Genomic DNA, 20781 nt, shown 5'->3' with positions numbered 1-20781 from the left:
TATACCTCTCCTTAATGCAACCGCTATGTCAGATTTAAAAAAGACTTTAAGGAAAAATAACTGCACGCTATAATCTGAGACGGCGCTCAAATTAGCATGTCACAGCTGCAAAGATAGAGTCACTATAAACAACAAAATATATTATAAATATTTCATTACCTTTGTTGGTTTCGATCAGAAAGCACAGCAGAAACTCCAGGTCCACAATAAATGTTTGTTTTGTTCGAAGAAATCTGTTATTTATGTCCAATTGTTAGCGCGTTTGGTAAACATATCCAAACGCTAATTCTGGTCAGCTTCATATCGGACAAAAACTTCAAAATGTGATATTACCGGTCGAAGAAACATTTCAAACTAAGTACTGAATCAATCATTAGGATGTTTTTAACATATAGCTTCAATAAAGTTCCAACCGGAGTATTCTTTGTTCTCTTCGTGAGCAATGGAACGTCAGTGGCTTGCATGAGGAAGTGGCATGTTACGCGAGTGGCTGCTTGATGGACACCTGACTGATTCTGCTCTCATTCTCTCCCACAACACCATAGAAATCTCATTGGAATTTCTATTGATAGCTGACATCTAGTGGAACCCCTAGGCAGTGCAACCCCATTCCTATGTCATTTGGACTTCTTTAGGGACTCTGTTGAATACAGACAATCTCAGATTTCTGACTTCCGGTTTTGATTTCAACTCAGGATTTTGCCTGCCATTATGAGTTCTATTAATCTCAGAGAAATAATTCAAACAGTTTTAGAAACTTTGGAGTGTTTTCTATCCAATATTAATAATAATATGCAAATATTAGGAACTATGACTAAGGAGCAGGCCGTTTGAAATGGGCACCTTTCATCCAAGCTACTCAATACTGCCCCTGCAGCCATTAAACAAAAGACTCCACTCTAATTTTGACAAAGTATTTTCATTTCAAGTTAGTGTACTGCTTGATAGCTAGCTAATGTCAGCTGGTTGGCTCGCTAACTAACGTTATGTCATGCATTGGGATTCATTGTTTACCTATCTAGCTACAGTTGAAGTCGGAACTTTACATACACTTAGGTTGGAGTCATTATAACCTGTTTGGGCTAGCGTGCAGCATTTTCACATCCGGATGAAAAGCGTGCCCAGAGTAAACTGTAAAATGTAGGGAAAGGGGTCAAAACGGCAGTTTTTCTGAAAGTTGTTTTGAATTTAATGAATCTGCTGACATTTTTTACCGAAGCCAGAAAAACAGGCGAAGGGTTACAAAAATAGCTCTAGTTACAGATTGGTAGACCCGATTTGAAATCCGACTTGTTGCTTGAAAAGCTGAAGATTAGGGGTAGATTTTATATAGAAAACATTGTTTTCTGTAAAATGTTGGGAAAGGGGTCAAAACGGCAGTTTTTGTGAAAGTTGTTTTGAATTTAATGAATCTGCTGACATTTTTTACCGAAGCCATAAAATCAGGCGAAGGGTTACAAAAATAGCTCTAGTTACACATTGGTAGACTCGATTTGAAATCCGACTTGTTGCTTGAAAAGCTGAAGATTAGGGGTAGATTTTATATAGAAAACATTGTTTTCTGTAAAATGTTGGGAAAGGGGTCAAAACGGCAGTTTTTGTGAAAGTTGTTTTGAATTTAATGAATCTGCTGACATTTTTTACCGAAGCCATAAAATCAGGCGAAGGGTTACAAAAATAGCTCTAGTTACACATTGGTAGACTCGATTTGAAATCCGACTTGTTGCTTGAAAAGCTGAAGATTAGGGGTAGATTTTATATAGAAAACATTGTTTTCTGTAAAATGTTGGGAAAGGGGTCAAAACGGCAGTTTTTGTGAAAGTTGTTTCGAATTTAATGAATCTGCTAACTTCTGACATTTTTTACCGAAGCCAGAAAAACAGGCGAAGGGTTACAAAAATAGCTCTAGTTACAGATTGGTAGACCCGATTTGAAATCCGACTTGTTGCTTGAAAAGCTGAAGATTAGGGGTAGATTTTATATAGAAAACATTGTTTTCTGTAAAATGTTGGGAAAGGGGTCAAAACGGCAGTTTTTCTGAAAGTTGTTTTGAATTTAATGAATCTGCTGACATTTTTTACCGAAGCCAGAAAAACAGGCGAAGGGTTACAAAAATAGCTCTAGTTACAGATTGGTAGACCCGATTTGAAATCCGACTTGTTGCTTGAAAAGCTGAAGATTAGGGGTAGATTTTATATAGAAAACATTGTTTTCTGTAAAATGTTGGTAAAGGGGTCAAAACGGCAGTTTTTCTGAAAGTTGTTTTGAATTTAATGAATCTGCTGACATTTTTTACCGAAGCCAGAAAAACGGGCGAAGGGTTACAAAAATAGCTCTAGTTACAGATTGGTAGACCCGATTTGAAATCCGACTTGTTGCTTGAAAAGCTGAAGATTAGGGGTAGATTTTATATAGAAAACATTGCTTTCTGTAAAATGTTGGGAAAGGGGTCAAAACGGCAGTTTTTGTCAAAGTCTTTGGTTTAGTGGTCAAAATGATAGTTGTTTTGAATTTAATGAATCTGCTAACTTCTGACATTTTTTACCGAAGCCATAAAATCAGGCGAAGGGTTACAAAAATAGCTCTAGCTACAGATTGGTAGACCCAATTTGAAATCCGACTTGTTGCTTGAAAAGCAGAAGATTAGGGATAGATTTTATATAGAAAACATTGTTTTCTGTAAAATGTTGGGAAAGGGGTCAAAATGGCAGTTTTTGTGAAAGTTGTTTTGAATTTAATGAATCTGCTGACATTTTTTACCGAAGCCAGAAAAAAAGGCGAAGGATTACAAAAATAGCTCTAGTTACAGATTGGTAGACCCGATTTGAAATCCGACTTGTTGCTTGAAAAGCTGAAGATTAGGGGTAGATTTTTTATAGAAAACATTGTTTTCTGTAAAATGTTGGGAAAGGGGTCAAAACGGCAGTTTTTGTGAAAGTTGTTTTGAATTTAATGAATCTGCTGACATTTTTTACCGAAGCCAGAAAAACAGGCGAAGGGTTACAAAAATAGCTCTAGTTACAGATTGGTAGACCCGATTTGAAATCCAACTTGTTGCTTGAAAAGCTGAAGATTAGGGGTAGATTTTATATAGAAAACATTGTTTTCTGTAAAATGTTGGGAAAGGGGTCAAAACGGCAGTTGTTTGTGAAAGTTTAAAAAACACATGGTATTGCATTTAGTAAAACTGCTGTAACGTAAATTCCATACTGAATAAACCCTCTCCACATTTGACAAGCAGAGAAGTAGAGGGAAGTTTTAATCTAATATATTTTTGTCAAAGTCTTTGGTTTAGTGGTCAAAATGATAGTTGTTTTGAATTTAATGAACCTGCAAACTTCTGACATTTTTTACCGAAGCCATAAAATCAGGCGAAGGGTTAAAAAAATAGCTCTAGCTACAGATTGGTAGACCCGATTTGAAATCCGACTTGTTGCTTGAAAAGCAGAAGATTAGGGGTAGATTTTATATAGAAAACATTGCTTTCTGTAAAATGTTGGGAAAGGGGTCAAAACGGCAGTTTTTGTCAAAGTCTTTGGTTTAGTGGTCAAAATGATAGTTGTTTTGAATTTAATGAATCTGCTAACTTCTGACATTTTTTACCGAAGCCATAAAATCAGGCGAAGGGTTACAAAAATAGCTCTAGCTACAGATTGGTAGACCCGATTTGAAATCCGACTTGTTGCTTGAAAAGCTGAAGATTAGGGGTAGATTTTATATAGAAAACATTGTTTTCTGTAAAATGTTGGGAAAGGGGTCAAAATGGCAGTTTTTGTGAAAGTTGTTTTGAAATTAATGAATCTGCTGACATTTTTTACCAAAGCCAGAAAAAAAGGCGAAGGGTTACAAAAATAGCTCTAGTTACAGATTGGTAGACCCGATTTGAAATCCGACTTGTTGCTTGAAAAGCTGAAGATTAGGGGTAGATTTTTTATAGAAAACATTGTTTTCTGTAAAATGTTGGGAAAGGGGTCAAAACGGCAGTTTTTGTGAAAGTTGTTTTGAATTTAATGAATCTGCTGACATTTTTTACCGAAGCCAGAAAAACAGGCGAAGGGTTACAAAAATAGCTCTAGTTACAGATTGGTAGACCCGATTTGAAATCCAACTTGTTGCTTGAAAAGCTGAAGATTAGGGGTAGATTTTATATAGAAAACATTGTTTTCTGTAAAATGTTGGGAAAGGGGTCAAAACGGCAGTTTTTGTGAAAGTTGTTTTGAATTTAATGAATCTGCTGACATTTTTTACCGAAGCCAGAAAAACAGGCGAAGGTTTACAAAAATAGCTCTAGTTACAGATTGGTAGACCCGATTTGAAATCCAACTTGTTGCTTGAAAAGCTGAAGATTAGGGGTAGATTTTATATAGAAAACATTGTTTTCTGTAAAATGTTGGGAAAGGGGTCAAAACGGCAGTTGTTTGTGAAAGTTTAAAAAACACATGGTATTGCATTTAGTAAAACTGCTGTAACGTAAATTCCATACTGAATAAACCCTCTCCACATTTGACAAGCAGAGAAGTAGAGGGAAGTTTTAATCTAATATATTTTTGTCAAAGTCTTTGGTTTAGTGGTCAAAATGATAGTTGTTTTGAATTTAATGAACCTGCTAACTTCTGACATTTTTTACCGAAGCCATAAAATCAGGCGAAGGGTTAAAAAAATAGCTCTAGCTACAGATTGGTAGACCCGATTTGAAATCCGACTTGTTGCTTGAAAAGCAGAAGATTAGGGGTAGATTTTATATAGAAAACATTGCTTTAATTAAAATGTTGGGAAAGGGGTCAAAACGGCAGTTTTTGTCAAAGTCTTTGGTTTAGTGGTCAAAATGATAGTTGTTTTGAATTTAATGAATCTGCTAACTTCTGACATTTTTTACCGAAGCCATAAAATCAGGCGAAGGGTTACAAAAATAGCTCTAGCTACAGATTGGTAGACCCAATTTGAAATCCGACTTGTTGCTTGAAAAGCAGAAGATTAGGGATAGATTTTATATAGAAAACATTGTTTTCTGTAAAATGTTGGGAAAGGGGTCAAAACAGCAGTTTTTGTGAAAGTTGTTTTGAATTTAATGAATCTGCTGACATTTTTTACCGAAGCCAGAAAAACAGGCGAAGGGTTACAAAAATAGCTCTAGTTACAGATTGGTAGACCCGATTTGAAATCCGACTTGTTGCTTGAAAATCTGAAGATTAGGGGTAGATTTTATATAGATGTTTTCTGTAAAATGTTGCGAAAGGGGTCAAAACGGCAGTTGTTTGTGAAAGTTTAAAAAACACATGGTATTGCATTTAGTAAAACTGCTGTAACGTAAATTCCATACTGAATAAACCCTCTCCGCATTTGACAAGCAGAGAAGTAGAGGGAAGTTTTAATCTAATATATTTTTGTCAAAGTCTTTGGTTTAGTGGTCAAAATGATAGTTGTTTTGAATTTAATGAACCTGCTAACTTCTGACATTTTTTACCGAAGCCATAAAATCAGGCGAAGGGTTACAAAAATAGCTCTAGCTACAGATTGGTAGACCCGATTTGAAATCCGACTTGTTGCTTGAAAAGCAGAAGATTAGGGGTAGATTTTATATAGAAAACATTGCTTTCTGTAAAATGTTGGGAAAGGGGTCAAAACGGCAGTTTTTGTCAAAGTCTTTGGTTTAGTGGTCAAAATGATAGTTGTTTTGAATTTAATGAATCTGCTAACTTCTGACATTTTTTACCGAAGCCATAAAATCAGGCGAAGGGTTACAAAAATAGCTCTAGCTACAGATTGGTAGACCCAATTTGAAATCCGACTTGTTGCTTGAAAAGCAGAAGATTAGGGATAGATTTTATATAGAAAACATTGTTTTCTGTAAAATGTTGGGAAAGGGGTCAAAACAGCAGTTTTTGTGAAAGTTGTTTTGAATTTAATGAATCTGCTGACATTTTTTACCGAAGCCAGAAAAACAGGCGAAGGGTTACAAAAATAGCTCTAGTTACAGATTGGTAGACCCGATTTGAAATCCGACTTGTTGCTTGAAAAGCAGAAGATTAGGGGTAGATTTTATATAGAAAACATTGCTTTAATTAAAATGTTGGGAAAGGGGTCAAAACGGCAGTTTTTGTCAAAGTCTTTGGTTTAGTGGTCAAAATGATAGTTGTTTTGAATTTAATGAATCTGCTAACTTCTGACATTTTTTACCGAAGCCATAAAATCAGGCGAAGGGTTACAAAAATAGCTCTAGCTACAGATTGGTAGACCCAATTTGAAATCCGACTTGTTGCTTGAAAAGCAGAAGATTAGGGATAGATTTTATATAGAAAACATTGTTTTCTGTAAAATGTTGGGAAAGGGGTCAAAACAGCAGTTTTTGTGAAAGTTGTTTTGAATTTAATGAATCTGCTGACATTTTTTACCGAAGCCAGAAAAACAGGCGAAGGGTTACAAAAATAGCTCTAGTTACAGATTGGTAGACCCGATTTGAAATCCGACTTGTTGCTTGAAAATCTGAAGATTAGGGGTAGATTTTATATAGATGTTTTCTGTAAAATGTTGCGAAAGGGGTCAAAACGGCAGTTGTTTGTGAAAGTTTAAAAAACACATGGTATTGCATTTAGTAAAACTGCTGTAACGTAAATTCCATACTGAATAAACCCTCTCCGCATTTGACAAGCAGAGAAGTAGAGGGAAGTTTTAATCTAATATATTTTTGTCAAAGTCTTTGGTTTAGTGGTCAAAATGATAGTTGTTTTGAATTTAATGAACCTGCTAACTTCTGACATTTTTTACCGAAGCCATAAAATCAGGCGAAGGGTTACAAAAATAGCTCTAGCTACAGATTGGTAGACCCGATTTGAAATCCGACTTGTTGCTTGAAAAGCAGAAGATTAGGGGTAGATTTTATATAGAAAACATTGCTTTCTGTAAAATGTTGGGAAAGGGGTCAAAACGGCAGTTTTTGTCAAAGTCTTTGGTTTAGTGGTCAAAATGATAGTTGTTTTGAATTTAATGAATCTGCTAACTTCTGACATTTTTTACCGAAGCCATAAAATCAGGCGAAGGGTTACAAAAATAGCTCTAGCTACAGATTGGTAGACCCAATTTGAAATCCGACTTGTTGCTTGAAAAGCAGAAGATTAGGGATAGATTTTATATAGAAAACATTGTTTTCTGTAAAATGTTGGGAAAGGGGTCAAAACAGCAGTTTTTGTGAAAGTTGTTTTGAATTTAATGAATCTGCTGACATTTTTTACCGAAGCCAGAAAAACAGGCGAAGGGTTACAAAAATAGCTCTAGTTACAGATTGGTAGACCCGATTTGAAATCCGACTTGTTGCTTGAAAATCTGAAGATTAGGGGTAGATTTTATATAGATGTTTTCTGTAAAATGTTGCGAAAGGGGTCAAAACGGCAGTTGTTTGTGAAAGTTTAAAAAACACATGGTATTGCATTTAGTAAAACTGCTGTAACGTCAATTCCATACTGAATAAACCCTCTCCGCATTTGACAAGCAGAGAAGTAGAGGGAAGTTTTAATCTAATATATTTTTGTCAAAGTCTTTGGTTTAGTGGTCAAAATGATAGTTGTTTTGAATTTAATGAACCTGCTAACTTCTGACATTTTTTACCGAAGCCATAAAATCAGGCGAAGGGTTACAAAAATAGCTCTAGCTACAGATTGGTAGACCCGATTTGAAATCCGACTTGTTGCTTGAAAAGCAGAAGATTAGGGGTAGATTTTATATAGAAAACATTGCTTTCTGTAAAATGTTGGGAAAGGGGTCAAAACGGCAGTTCTTGTGAAAGTTGTTTTGAATTTAATGAATTTGCTAACTTCTGACATTTTTTACCGAAGCCAGAAAAACAGGCGAAGGGTTACAAAAATAGCTCTAGTTACAGATTGGTAGACCCGATTTGAAATCCGACTTGTTGCTTGAAAAGCTGAAGATTAGGGGTAGATTTTATATAGAAAACATTGTTTTCTGTAAAATGTTGGGAAAGGGGTCAAAACGGCAGTTTTTGTGAAAGTTGTTTTGAATTTAATGAATCTGCTGACATTTTTTACCGAAGCCAGAAAAACAGGCGAAGGGTTACAAAAATAGCTCTAAATACAGATTGGTAGACCCGATTTGAAATCCGACTTGTTGCTTGAAAAGCTGAAGATTAGGGGTAGATTTTATATAGAAAACATTGTTTTCTGTAAAATGTTGGGAAAGGGGTCAAAACGGCAGTTTTTGTGAAAGTTGTTTTGAATTTAATGAATCTGCTGACATTTTTTACCGAAGCCAGAAAAACAGGCGAAGGGTTACAAAAATAGCTCTAAATACAGATTGGTAGACCCGATTTGAAATCCGACTTGTTGCTTGAAAAGCTGAAGATTAGGGGTAGATTTTATATAGAAAACATTGTTTTCTGTAAAATGTTGGGAAAGGGGTCAAAACGGCAGTTTTTGTGAATGTTGTTTTGAATTTAATGAATCTGCTAACTTCTGACATTTTTTACCGAAGCCAGAAAAACAGGCGAAGGGTTACAAAAATAGCTCTAGTTACAGATTGGTAGACCCGATTTGAAATCCGACTTGTTGCTTGAAAAGCTGAAGATTAGGGGTAGATTTTATATAGAAAACATTGTTTTCTGTAAAATGTTGGGAAAGGGGTCAAAACGGCAGTTTTTGTGAAAGTTGTTTTGAATTTAATGAATCTGCTGACATTTTTTACCGAAGCCAGAAAAACAGGCGAAGGGTTACAAAAATAGCTCTAGTTACAGATTGGTAGACCCGATTTGAAATCCGACTTGTTGCTTGAAAAGCTGAAGATTAGGGGTAGATTTTATATAGAAAACATTGTTTTCTGTAAAATGTTGGGAAAGGGGTCAAAACGGCAGTTTTTGTGAATGTTGTTTTGAATTTAATGAATCTGCTAACTTCTGACATTTTTTACCGAAGCCATAAAATCAGGCGAAGGGTTACAAAAATAGCTCTAGCTACAGATTGGTAGACCCAATTTGAAATCCGACTTGTTGCTTGAAAAGCAGAAGATTAGGGGTAGATTTTATATAGAAAACATTGTTTTCTGTAAAATGTTGGGAAAGGGGTCAAAACGGCAGTTTTTGTGAAAGTTGTTTTGAATTTAATGAATCTGCTAACTTCTGACATTTTTTACCGAAGCCAGAAAAACAGGCGAAGGGTTACAAAAATAGCTCTAGTTACAGATTGGTAGACCCGATTTGAAATCCGACTTGTTGCTTGAAAAGCTGAAGATTAGGGGTAGATTTTATATAGAAAACATTGTTTTCTGTAAAATGTTGGGAAAGGGGTCAAAACGGCAGTTTTTGTGAATGTTGTTTTGAATTTAATGAATCTGCTAACTTCTGACATTTTTTACCGAAGCCATAAAATCAGGCGAAGGGTTACAAAAATAGCTCTAGCTACAGATTGGTAGACCCAATTTGAAATCCGACTTGTTGCTTGAAAAGCAGAAGATTAGGGGTAGATTTTATATAGAAAACATTGTTTTCTGTAAAATGTTGGGAAAGGGGTCAAAACGGCAGTTTTTGTGAAAGTTGTTTTGAATTTAATGAAACTGCTAACTTCTGACATTTTTTACCGAAGCCAGAAAAACAGGCGAAGGGTTACAAAAATAGCTCTAGTTACAGATTGGTAGACCCGATTTGAAATCCGACTTGTTGCTTGAAAAGCTGAAGATTAGGGGTAGATTTTATATAGAAAACATTGTTTTCTGTAAAATGTTGCGAAAGGGGTCAAAACGGCAGTTGTTTGTGAAAGTTTAAAAAACACATGGTATTGCATTTAGTAAAACTGCTGTAACGTAAATTCCATACTGAATAAACCCTCTCCGCATTTGACAAGCAGAGAAGTAGAGGGAAGTTTTAATCTAATATATTTTTGTCAAAGTCTTTGGTTTAGTGGTCAAAATGATAGTTGTTTTGAATTTAATGAACCTGCTAACTTCTGACATTTTTTACCGAAGCCATAAAATCAGGCGAAGGGTTACAAAAATAGCTCTAGCTACAGATTGGTAGACCCGATTTGAAATCCGACTTGTTGCTTGAAAAGCAGAAGATTAGGGGTAGATTTTATATAGAAAACATTGCTTTCTGTAAAATGTTGGGAAAGGGGTCAAAACGGCAGTTCTTGTGAAAGTTGTTTTGGATTTAATGAATCTGCTAACTTCTGACATTTTTTACCGAAGCCAGAAAAACAGGCGAAGGGTTACAAAAATAGCTCTAGTTACAGATTGGTAGACCCGATTTGAAATCCGACTTGTTGCTTGAAAAGCTGAAGATTAGGGGTAGATTTTATATAGAAAACATTGTTTTCTGTAAAATGTTGGGAAAGGGGTCAAAACGGCAGTTTTTGTGAAAGTTGTTTTGAATTTAATGAATCTGCTGACATTTTTTACCGAAGCCAGAAAAACAGGCGAAGGGTTACAAAAATAGCTCTAAATACAGATTGGTAGACCCGATTTGAAATCCGACTTGTTGCTTGAAAAGCTGAAGATTAGGGGTAGATTTTATATAGAAAACATTGTTTTCTGTAAAATGTTGGGAAAGGGGTCAAAACGGCAGTTTTTGTGAATGTTGCTTTGAATTTAACCTGTCTAGGATCAGCGTGGCGCTAGCGGCACCCCCCCCCCCCCCCCACTGAAAAACCAGTGCCGCGAAATTCAAAAAAAATATTTTTTTAAAATATTTAACTTTCACACATTAAAGTCCAATACAGCTAATGAAAGACACAGATCTTATGAATCCAGTCAACATTTCCGATTTTTAAAATGTTTTACAGGGAAGACACAATATGTAAAGATGTACATCTATTACCTAAAAACACATTAGCATATTCCACCATCTTTTATTTGTCCACCAACACCAGTAGCCATCACCAATTCGGCTAAACTAAGATATTTATAGCCCCTAACCAACAAAAAAACTCATTAGATGACAGTCTGATAACATATTTATGGTATGGGATAGGTTTTGTTAGAAAAAAGTGCATATTTCAGGTATATGGCATAGTTTACAATTGCACCCACCATCACAAATGGACTAGAATAATTACAATGAGCAACGTGTTTACCTAACTACTAATCATCAAACATTTCGTAAAAATACACAGCATACACGAATCGAAAGACACAGATCCTGTGAATACAGACAATATTTCAGATTTTCTAAGTGTCTTACAGCGAAAACACAATAAATCGTTATATTAGCTTAGCACATAGCAATTAGCAGCCCAGCATTGATTCTAGCCAAAGTGAGCGATAAAAGTCAACATCGCCAAAAGATATTAATTTTTTCACTAACCTTCTCAGAATTCTTCCGATGACACTCCTGTAACATCACATTACAACATGCATATACAGTTTGATCGAAAATGTTTATATTTAGCCACCAAAATCATGGTTAGACAATGTGAAATGTAGACAAGCTGGTAAAGAAAACGTCCTTGCGCCACTTAGACAGTGATCTACTCTTATACATAAATACTCATAAACGTGACTAAAAAATATAGGGTGGACAGGGATTGATAGACAATTTAATTCTTAATACAATTGCGTTATTACATTTTTTAATTTATCCTTACTTTTCAATACAGTTTGCGCCAAGCGAAGCTACGTCAAAAAACATGGCGTCCTAAGCCACTAAAATGTTTCGACAGAAACACGATTTATCATAATAAAAATGTCCTACCTTGAGCTGTTCTTCCATCAGTATCTTGGGCAAAGGATCCTTTCTTGGGAGCAATCGTCTTTTGGTGGAAAGCTGTCCTCTTGCCATGTGGAAATGTCAACTACGTTCGGGATGAACTGAAAAGCGTTTCCAACTTTTCACATCGTTGCAAAAATAAATGTCCCAAAATCGCACTAAACGGATATAAATTGCTATAAAACGCTTTAAATTAACTACTTTGTGATGTTTGTAACTCCTATAACGAGTGAAAAGATGACCGGAGAAATATAACAGGCTAAACTAACGCTTGGAACAGGAGAGGGTCGGTGTCTTCCACGCGCGTTACGCAGCAAGAAAAGACTTGCTAGCTAAAGGTTTTTTTCATTTGTAGGGCCTGTGAACGAGCAATCGAGCCCGTTGGAATCGTCATCACGTAAAGGCATCCAGGGGAAGACGTAAGAAGTGTCCGTATAGTCATAGCAACGACAGAGCCCTTTTAAATGACTTCAGAAAAGTGGCCAACGTTTCTCAAATCTGACTCCATGTCAGGGAAATTGCTGTAGAATGGGCTCTGTTCCACTTAGAGACAAAATTTCAACTCCTATAGAAACTATAGACTGTTTTCTATCCAATAATAATAATAATATGCATATTGTACGATCAAGGATTTTGTGGGAAGCCGTTTAAAAAATTAGCCACATTAGCATAAATAGTCTAAACAGCGCCCCCATCCCCAACAGGTTAATGAATCTGCTGACATTTTTTACCGAAGCCAGAAAAACAGGCGAAGGGTTACAAAAATAGCTATAAATACAGATTGGTAGACCCGATTTGAAATCCGACTTGTTGCTTGAAAAGCTGAAGATTAGGGGTAGATTTTATATAGAAAACATTGTTTTCTGTAAAATGTTGGGAAAGGGGTCAAAACGGCAGTTTTTGTGAATGTTGCTTTGAATTTAATGAATCTGCTGACATTTTTTACCGAAGCCAGAAAAACAGGCGAAGGGTTACAAAAATAGCTCTAGTTACAGATTGGTAGACCCGATTTGAAATCCAACTTGTTGCTTGAAAAGCTGAAGATTAGGGGTAGATTTTATATAGAAAACATTGTTTTCTGTAAAATGTTGGGAAAGGGGTCAAAACGGCAGTTGTTTGTGAAAGTTTAAAAAACACATGGTATTGCATTTAGTAAAACTGCTGTAACGTAAATTCCATACTGAATAAACCCTCTCCACATTTGACAAGCAGAGAAGTAGAGGGAAGTTTTAATCTAATATATTTTTGTCAAAGTCTTTGGTTTAGTGGTCAAAATGATAGTTGTTTTGAATTTAATGAACCTGCTAACTTCTGACATTTTTTACCGAAGCCATAAAATCAGGCGAAGGGTTAAAAAAATAGCTCTAGCTACAGATTGGTAGACCCGATTTGAAATCCGACTTGTTGCTTGAAAAGCAGAAGATTAGGGGTAGATTTTATATAGAAAACATTGCTTTCTGTAAAATGTTGGGAAAGGGGTCAAAACGGCAGTTTTTGTCAAAGTCTTTGGTTTAGTGGTCAAAATGATAGTTGTTTTGAATTTAATGAATCTGCTAACTTCTGACATTTTTTACCGAAACCATAAAATCAGGCGAAGGGTTAAAAAAATAGCTCTAGCTACAGATTGGTAGACCCGATTTGAAATCCGACTTGTTGCTTGAAAAGCAGAAGATTAGGGGTAGATTTTATATAGAAAACATTGCTGTCTGTAAAATGTTGGAAAAGGGGTCAAAACGGCAGTTTTTGTCAAAGTCTTTGGTTTAGTGGTCAAAATGATAGTTGTTTTGAATTTAATGAATCTGCTAACTTCTGACATTTTTTACCGAAGCCAGAAAAACAGGCGAAGGGTTACAAAAATAGCTCTAGTTACAGATTGGTAGACCCGATTTGAAATCCGACTTGTTGCTTGAAAAGCTGAAGATTAGGGGTAGATTTTATATAGAAAACATTGTTTTCTGTAAAATGTTGGGAAAGGGGTCAAAACGGCAGTTTTTGTGAAAGTTGTTTTGAATTTAATGAATCTGCTGACATTTTTTACCGAAGCCAGAAAAACAGGCGAAGGGTTACAAAAATAGCTCTAAATACAGATTGGTAGACCCGATTTGAAATCCGACTTGTTGCTTGAAAAGCTGAAGATTAGGGGTAGATTTTATATAGAAAACATTGTTTTCTGTAAAATGTTGGGAAAGGGGTCAAAACGGCAGTTTTTGTGAATGTTGCTTTGAATTTAATGAATCTGCTGACATTTTTTACCGAAGCCAGAAAAACAGGCGAAGGGTTACAAAAATAGCTATAAATACAGATTGGTAGACCCGATTTGAAATCCGACTTGTTGCTTGAAAAGCTGAAGATTAGGGGTAGATTTTATATAGAAAACATTGTTTTCTGTAAAATGTTGGGAAAGGGGTCAAAACGGCAGTTTTTGTGAATGTTGCTTTGAATTTAATGAATCTGCTGACATTTTTTACCGAAGCCAGAAAAACAGGCGAAGGGTTACAAAAATAGCTCTAGTTACAGATTGGTAGACCCGATTTGAAATCCAACTTGTTGCTTGAAAAGCTGAAGATTAGGGGTAGATTTTATATAGAAAACATTGTTTTCTGTAAAATGTTGGGAAAGGGGTCAAAACGGCAGTTGTTTGTGAAAGTTTAAAAAACACATGGTATTGCATTTAGTAAAACTGCTGTAACGTAAATTCCATACTGAATAAACCCTCTCCACATTTGACAAGCAGAGAAGTAGAGGGAAGTTTTAATCTAATATATTTTTGTCAAAGTCTTTGGTTTAGTGGTCAAAATGATAGTTGTTTTGAATTTAATGAACCTGCTAACTTCTGACATTTTTTACCGAAGCCATAAAATCAGGCGAAGGGTTAAAAAAATAGCTCTAGCTACAGATTGGTAGACCCGATTTGAAATCCGACTTGTTGCTTGAAAAGCAGAAGATTAGGGGTAGATTTTATATAGAAAACATTGCTTTCTGTAAAATGTTGGAAAAGGGGTCAAAACGGCAGTTTTTGTCAAAGTCTTTGGTTTAGTGGTCAAAATGATAGTTGTTTTGAATTTAATGAATCTGCTAACTTCTGACATTTTTTACCGAAGCCATAAAATCAGGCGAAGGGTTAAAAAAATAGCTCTAGCTACAGATTGGTAGACCCAATTTGAAATCCGACTTGTTGCTTGAAAAGCAGAAGATTAGGGATAGATTTTATATAGAAAACATTGTTTTCTGTAAAATGTTGGGAAAGGGGTCAAAACGGCAGTTTTTGTGAAAGTTGTTTTGAATTTAATGAATCTGCTAACTTCTGACATTTTTTACCGAAGCCAGAAAAACAGGCGAAGGGTTACAAAAATAGCTCTAGTTACAGATTGGTAGACCCGATTTGAAATCCGACTTGTTGCTTGAAAAGCTGAAGATTAGGGGTAGATTTTATATAGATGTTTTCTGTAAAATGTTGCGAAAGGGGTCAAAACGGCAGTTGTTTGTGAAAGTTTAAAAAACACATGGTATTGCATTTAGTAAAACTGCTGTAACGTAAATTCCATACTGAATAAACCCTCTCCGCATTTGACAAGCAGAGAAGTAGAGGGAAGTTTTAATCTAATATATTTTTGTCAAAGTCTTTGGTTTAGTGGTCAAAATGATAGTTGTTTTGAATTTAATGAACCTGCTAACTTCTGACATTTTTTACCGAAGCCATAAAATCAGGCGAAGGGTTACAAAAATAGCTCTAGCTACAGATTGGTAGACCCGATTTGAAATCCGACTTGTTGCTTGAAAAGCTGAAGATTAGGGGTAGATTTTATATAGAAAACATTGTTTTCTGTAAAATGTTGGGAAAGGGGTCAAAACGGCAGTTTTTGTGAATGTTGCTTTGAATTTAATGAATCTGCTGACATTTTTTACCGAAGCCAGAAAAACAGGCGAAGGGTTACAAAAATAGCTCTAGTTACAGATTGGTAGACCCGATTTGAAATCCAACTTGTTGCTTGAAAAGCTGAAGATTAGGGGTAGATTTTATATAGAAAACATTGTTTTCTGTAAAATGTTGGGAAAGGGGTCAAAACGGCAGTTGTTTGTGAAAGTTTAAAAAACACATGGTATTGCATTTAGTAAAACTGCTGTAACGTAAATTCCATACTGAATAAACCCTCTCCACATTTGACAAGCAGAGAAGTAGAGGGAAGTTTTAATCTAATATATTTTTGTCAAAGTCTTTGGTTTAGTGGTCAAAATGATAGTTGTTTTGAATTTAATGAACCTGCTAACTTCTGACATTTTTTACCGAAGCCATAAAATCAGGCGAAGGGTTAAAAAAATAGCTCTAGCTACAGATTGGTAGACCCGATTTGAAATCCGACTTGTTGCTTGAAAAGCAGAAGATTAGGGGTAGATTTTATATAGAAAACATTGCTTTCTGTAAAATGTTGGAAAAGGGGTCAAAACGGCAGTTTTTGTCAAAGTCTTTGGTTTAGTGGTCAAAATGATAGTTGTTTTGAATTTAATGAATCTGCTAACTTCTGACATTTTTTACCGAAGCCATAAAATCAGGCGAAGGGTTAAAAAAATAGCTCTAGCTACAGATTGGTAGACCCAATTTGAAATCCGACTTGTTGCTTGAAAAGCAGAAGATTAGGGATAGATTTTATATAGAAAACATTGTTTTCTGTAAAATGTTGGGAAAGGGGTCAAAACGGCAGTTTTTGTGAAAGTTGTTTTGAATTTAATGAATCTGCTAACTTCTGACATTTTTTACCGAAGCCAGAAAAACAGGCGAAGGGTTACAAAAATAGCTCTAGTTACAGATTGGTAGACCCGATTTGAAATCCGACTTGTTGCTTGAAAAGCTGAAGATTAGGGGTAGATTTTATATAGATGTTTTCTGTAAAATGTTGCGAAAGGGGTCAAAACGGCAGTTGTTTGTGAAAGTTTAAAAAACACATGGTATTGCATTTAGTAAAACTGCTGTAACGTAAATTCCATACTGAATAAACCCTCTCCGCATTTGACAAGCAGAGAAGTAGAGGGAAGTTTTAATCTAATATATTTTTGTCAAAGTCTTTGGTTTAGTGGTCAAAATGATAGTTGTTTTGAATTTAATGAACCTGCTAACTTCTGACATTTTTTACCGAAGCCATAAAATCAGGCGAAGGGTTACAAAAATAGCTCTAGCTACAGATTGGTAGACCCGATTTGAAATCCGACTTGTTGCTTGAAAAGCAGAAGATTAGGGGTAGATTTTATATAGAAAACATTGCTTTCTGTAAAATGTTGGGAAAGGGGTCAAAACGGCAGTTCTTGTGAAAGTTGTTTTGAATTTAATGAATTTGCTAACTTCTGACATTTTTTACCGAAGCCAGAAAAACAGGCGAAGGGTTACAAAAATAGCTCTAGTTACAGATTGGTAGACCCGATTTGAAATCCGACTTGTTGCTTGAAAAGCTGAAGATTAGGGGTAGATTTTATATAGAAAACATTGTTTTCTGTAAAATGTTGGGAAAGGGGTCAAAACGGCAGTTTTTGTGAAAGTTGTTTTGAATTTAATGAATCTGCTGACATTTTTTACCGAAGCCAGAAAAACAGGCGAAGGGTTACAAAAATAGCTCTAAATACAGATTGGTAGACCCGATTTGAAATCCGACTTGTTGCTTGAAAAGCTGAAGATTAGGGGTAGATTTTATATAGAAAACATTGTTTTCTGTAAAATGTTGGGAAAGGGGTCAAAACGGCAGTTTTTGTGAATGTTGTTTTGAATTTAATGAATCTGCTAACTTCTGACATTTTTTACCGAAGCCATAAAATCAGGCGAAGGGTTACAAAAATAGCTCTAGCTACAGATTGGTAGACCCAATTTGAAATCCGACTTGTTGCTTGAAAAGCAGAAGATTAGGGGTAGATTTTATATAGAAAACATTGTTTTCTGTAAAATGTTGGGAAAGGGGTCAAAACGGCAGTTTTTGTGAAAGTTGTTTTGAATTTAATGAATCTGCTAACTTCTGACATTTTTTACCGAAGCCAGAAAAACAGGCGAAGGGTTACAAAAATAGCTCTAGTTACAGATTGGTAGACCCGATTTGAAATCCGACTTGTTGCTTGAAAAGCTGAAAATTAGGGGTAGATTTTATATAGAAAACATTGCTGTCTGTAAAATGTTGGGAAAGGGGTCAAAACGGCAGTTTTTGTGAAAGTTGTTTTGAATTTAATGAATCTGCTGACATTTTTTACCGAAGCCAGAAAAACAGGCGAAGGGTTACAAAAATAGCTCTAGTTACAGATTGGTAGACCCGATTTGAAATCCGACTTGTTGCTTGAAAAGCTGAAGATTAGGGGTAGATTTTATATAGAAAACATTGTTTTCTGTAAAATGTTGGGAAAGGGGTCAAAACGGCAGTTTTTGTGAATGTTGTTTTGAATTTAATGAATCTGCTAACTTCTGACATTTTTTACCGAAGCCATAAAATCAGGCGAAGGGTTACAAAAATAGCTCTAGCTACAGATTGGTAGACCCAATTTGAAATCCGACTTGTTGCTTGAAAAGCAGAAGATTAGGGGTAGATTTTATATAGAAAACATTGTTTTCTGTAAAATGTTGGGAAAGGGGTCAAAACGGCAGTTTTTGTGAAAGTTGTTTTGAATTTAATGAATCTGCTAACTTCTGACATTTTTTACCGAAGCCAGAAAAACAGGCGAAGGGTTACAAAAATAGCTCTAGTTACAGATTGGTAGACCCGATTTGAAATCCGACTTGTTGCTTGAAAAGCTGAAAATTAGGGGTAGATTTTATATAGAAAACATTGTTTTCTGTAAAATGTTGGGAAAGGGGTCAAAACGGCAGTTTTTGTGAAAGTTGTTTTGAATTTAATGAATCTGCTGACATTTTTTACCGAAGCCAGAAAAACAGGCGAAGGGTTACAAAAATAGCTCTAGTTACAGATTGGTAGACCCGATTTGAAATCCGACTTGTTGCTTGAAAAGCTGAAGATTAGGGGTAGATTTTATATAGAAAACATTGTTTTCTGTAAAATGTTGGGAAAGGGGTCAAAACGGCAGTTTTTGTGAATGTTGTTTTGAATTTAATGAATCTGCTAACTTCTGACATTTTTTACCGAAGCCAGAAAAACAGGCGAAGGGTTACAAAAATAGCTCTAGTTACAGATTGGTAGACCCGATTTGAAATCCGACTTGTTGCTTGAAAAGCTGAAAATTAGGGGTAGATTTTATATAGAAAACATTGTTTTCTGTAAAATGTTGGGAAAGGGGTCAAAACGGCAGTTTTTGTGAAAGTTGTTTTGAATTTAATGAATCTGCTGACATTTTTTACCGAAGCCAGAAAAACAGGCGAAGGGTTACAAAAATAGCTCTAGTTACAGATTGGTAGACCCGATTTGAAATCCGACTTGTTGCTTGAAAAGCTGAAGATTAGGGGTAGATTTTATATAGAAAACATTGTTTTCTGTAAAATGTTGGGAAAGGGGTCAAAACGGCAGTTGTTTGTGAAAGTTTAAAAAACACATGGTATTGCATTTAGTAAAACTGCTGTAACGTAAATTCCATACTGAATAAACCCTCTCCACATTTGACAAGCAGAGAAGTAGAGGGAAGTTTTAATCTAATATATTTTTGTCAAAGTCTTTGGTTTAGTGGTCAAAATGATAGTTGTTTTGAATTTAATGAACCTGCTAACTTCTGACATTTTTTACCGAAGCCATAAAATCAGGCGAAGGGTTAAAAAAATAGCTCTAGCTACAGATTGGTAGACCCGATTTGAAATCCGACTTGTTGCTTGAAAAGCAGAAGATTAGGGGTAGATTTTATATAGAAAACATTGCTTTCTGTAAAATGTTGGAAAAGGGGTCAAAACGGCAGTTTTTGTCAAAGTCTTTGGTTTAGTGGTCAAAATGATAGTTGTTTTGAATTTAATGAATCTGCTAACTTCTGACATTTTTTACCGAAGCCATAAAATCAGGCGAAGGGTTAAAAAAATAGCTCTAGCTACAGATTGGTAGACCCAATTTGAAATCCGACTTGTTGCTTGAAAAGCAGAAGATTAGGGATAGATTTTATATAGAAAACATTGTTTTCTGTAAAATGTTGGGAAAGGGGTCAAAACGGCAGTTTTTGTGAAAGTTGTTTTGAATTTAATGAATCTGCTAACTTCTGACATTTTTTACCGAAGCCAGAAAAACAGGCGAAGGGTTACAAAAATAGCTCTAGTTACAGATTGGTAGACCCGATTTGAAATCCGACTTGTTGCTTGAAAAGCTGAAGATTAGGGGTAGATTTTATATAGATGTTTTCTGTAAAATGTTGCGAAAGGGGTCAAAACGGCAGTTGTTTGTGAAAGTTTAAAAAACACATGGTATTGCATTTAGTAAAACTGCTGTAACGTAAATTCCATACTGAATAAACCCTCTCCGCATTTGACAAGCAGAGAAGTAGAGGGAAGTTTTAATCTAATATATTTTTGTCAAAGTCTTTGGTTTAGTGGTCAAAATGATAGTTGTTTTGAATTTAATGAACCTGCTAACTTCTGACATTTTTTACCGAAGCCATAAAATCAGGCGAAGGGTTACAAAAATAGCTCTAGCTACAGATTGGTAGACCCGATTTGAAATCCGACTTGTTGCTTGAAAAGCTGAAGATTAGGGGTAGATTTTATATAGAAAACATTGTTTTCTGTAAAATGTTGGGAAAGGGGTCAAAACGGCAGTTTTTGTGAATGTTGCTTTGAATTTAATGAATCTGCTGACATTTTTTACCGAAGCCAGAAAAACAGGCGAAGGGTTACAAAAATAGCTCTAGTTACAGATTGGTAGACCCGATTTGAAATCCAACTTGTTGCTTGAAAAGCTGAAGATTAGGGGTAGATTTTATATAGAAAACATTGTTTTCTGTAAAATGTTGGGAAAGGGGTCAAAACGGCAGTTGTTTGTGAAAGTTTAAAAAACACATGGTATTGCATTTAGTAAAACTGCTGTAACGTAAATTCCATACTGAATAAACCCTCTCCACATTTGACAAGCAGAGAAGTAGAGGGAAGTTTTAATCTAATATATTTTTGTCAAAGTCTTTGGTTTAGT

The sequence above is a fragment of the Salvelinus fontinalis genome, chromosome 36, assembly GCF_029448725.1.
Source record: "Salvelinus fontinalis isolate EN_2023a chromosome 36, ASM2944872v1, whole genome shotgun sequence".
In the NCBI taxonomy this organism is placed as follows: Eukaryota; Metazoa; Chordata; class Actinopteri; order Salmoniformes; family Salmonidae; genus Salvelinus; species Salvelinus fontinalis.
Note: the sequence above shows the minus strand (reverse complement) of the source record.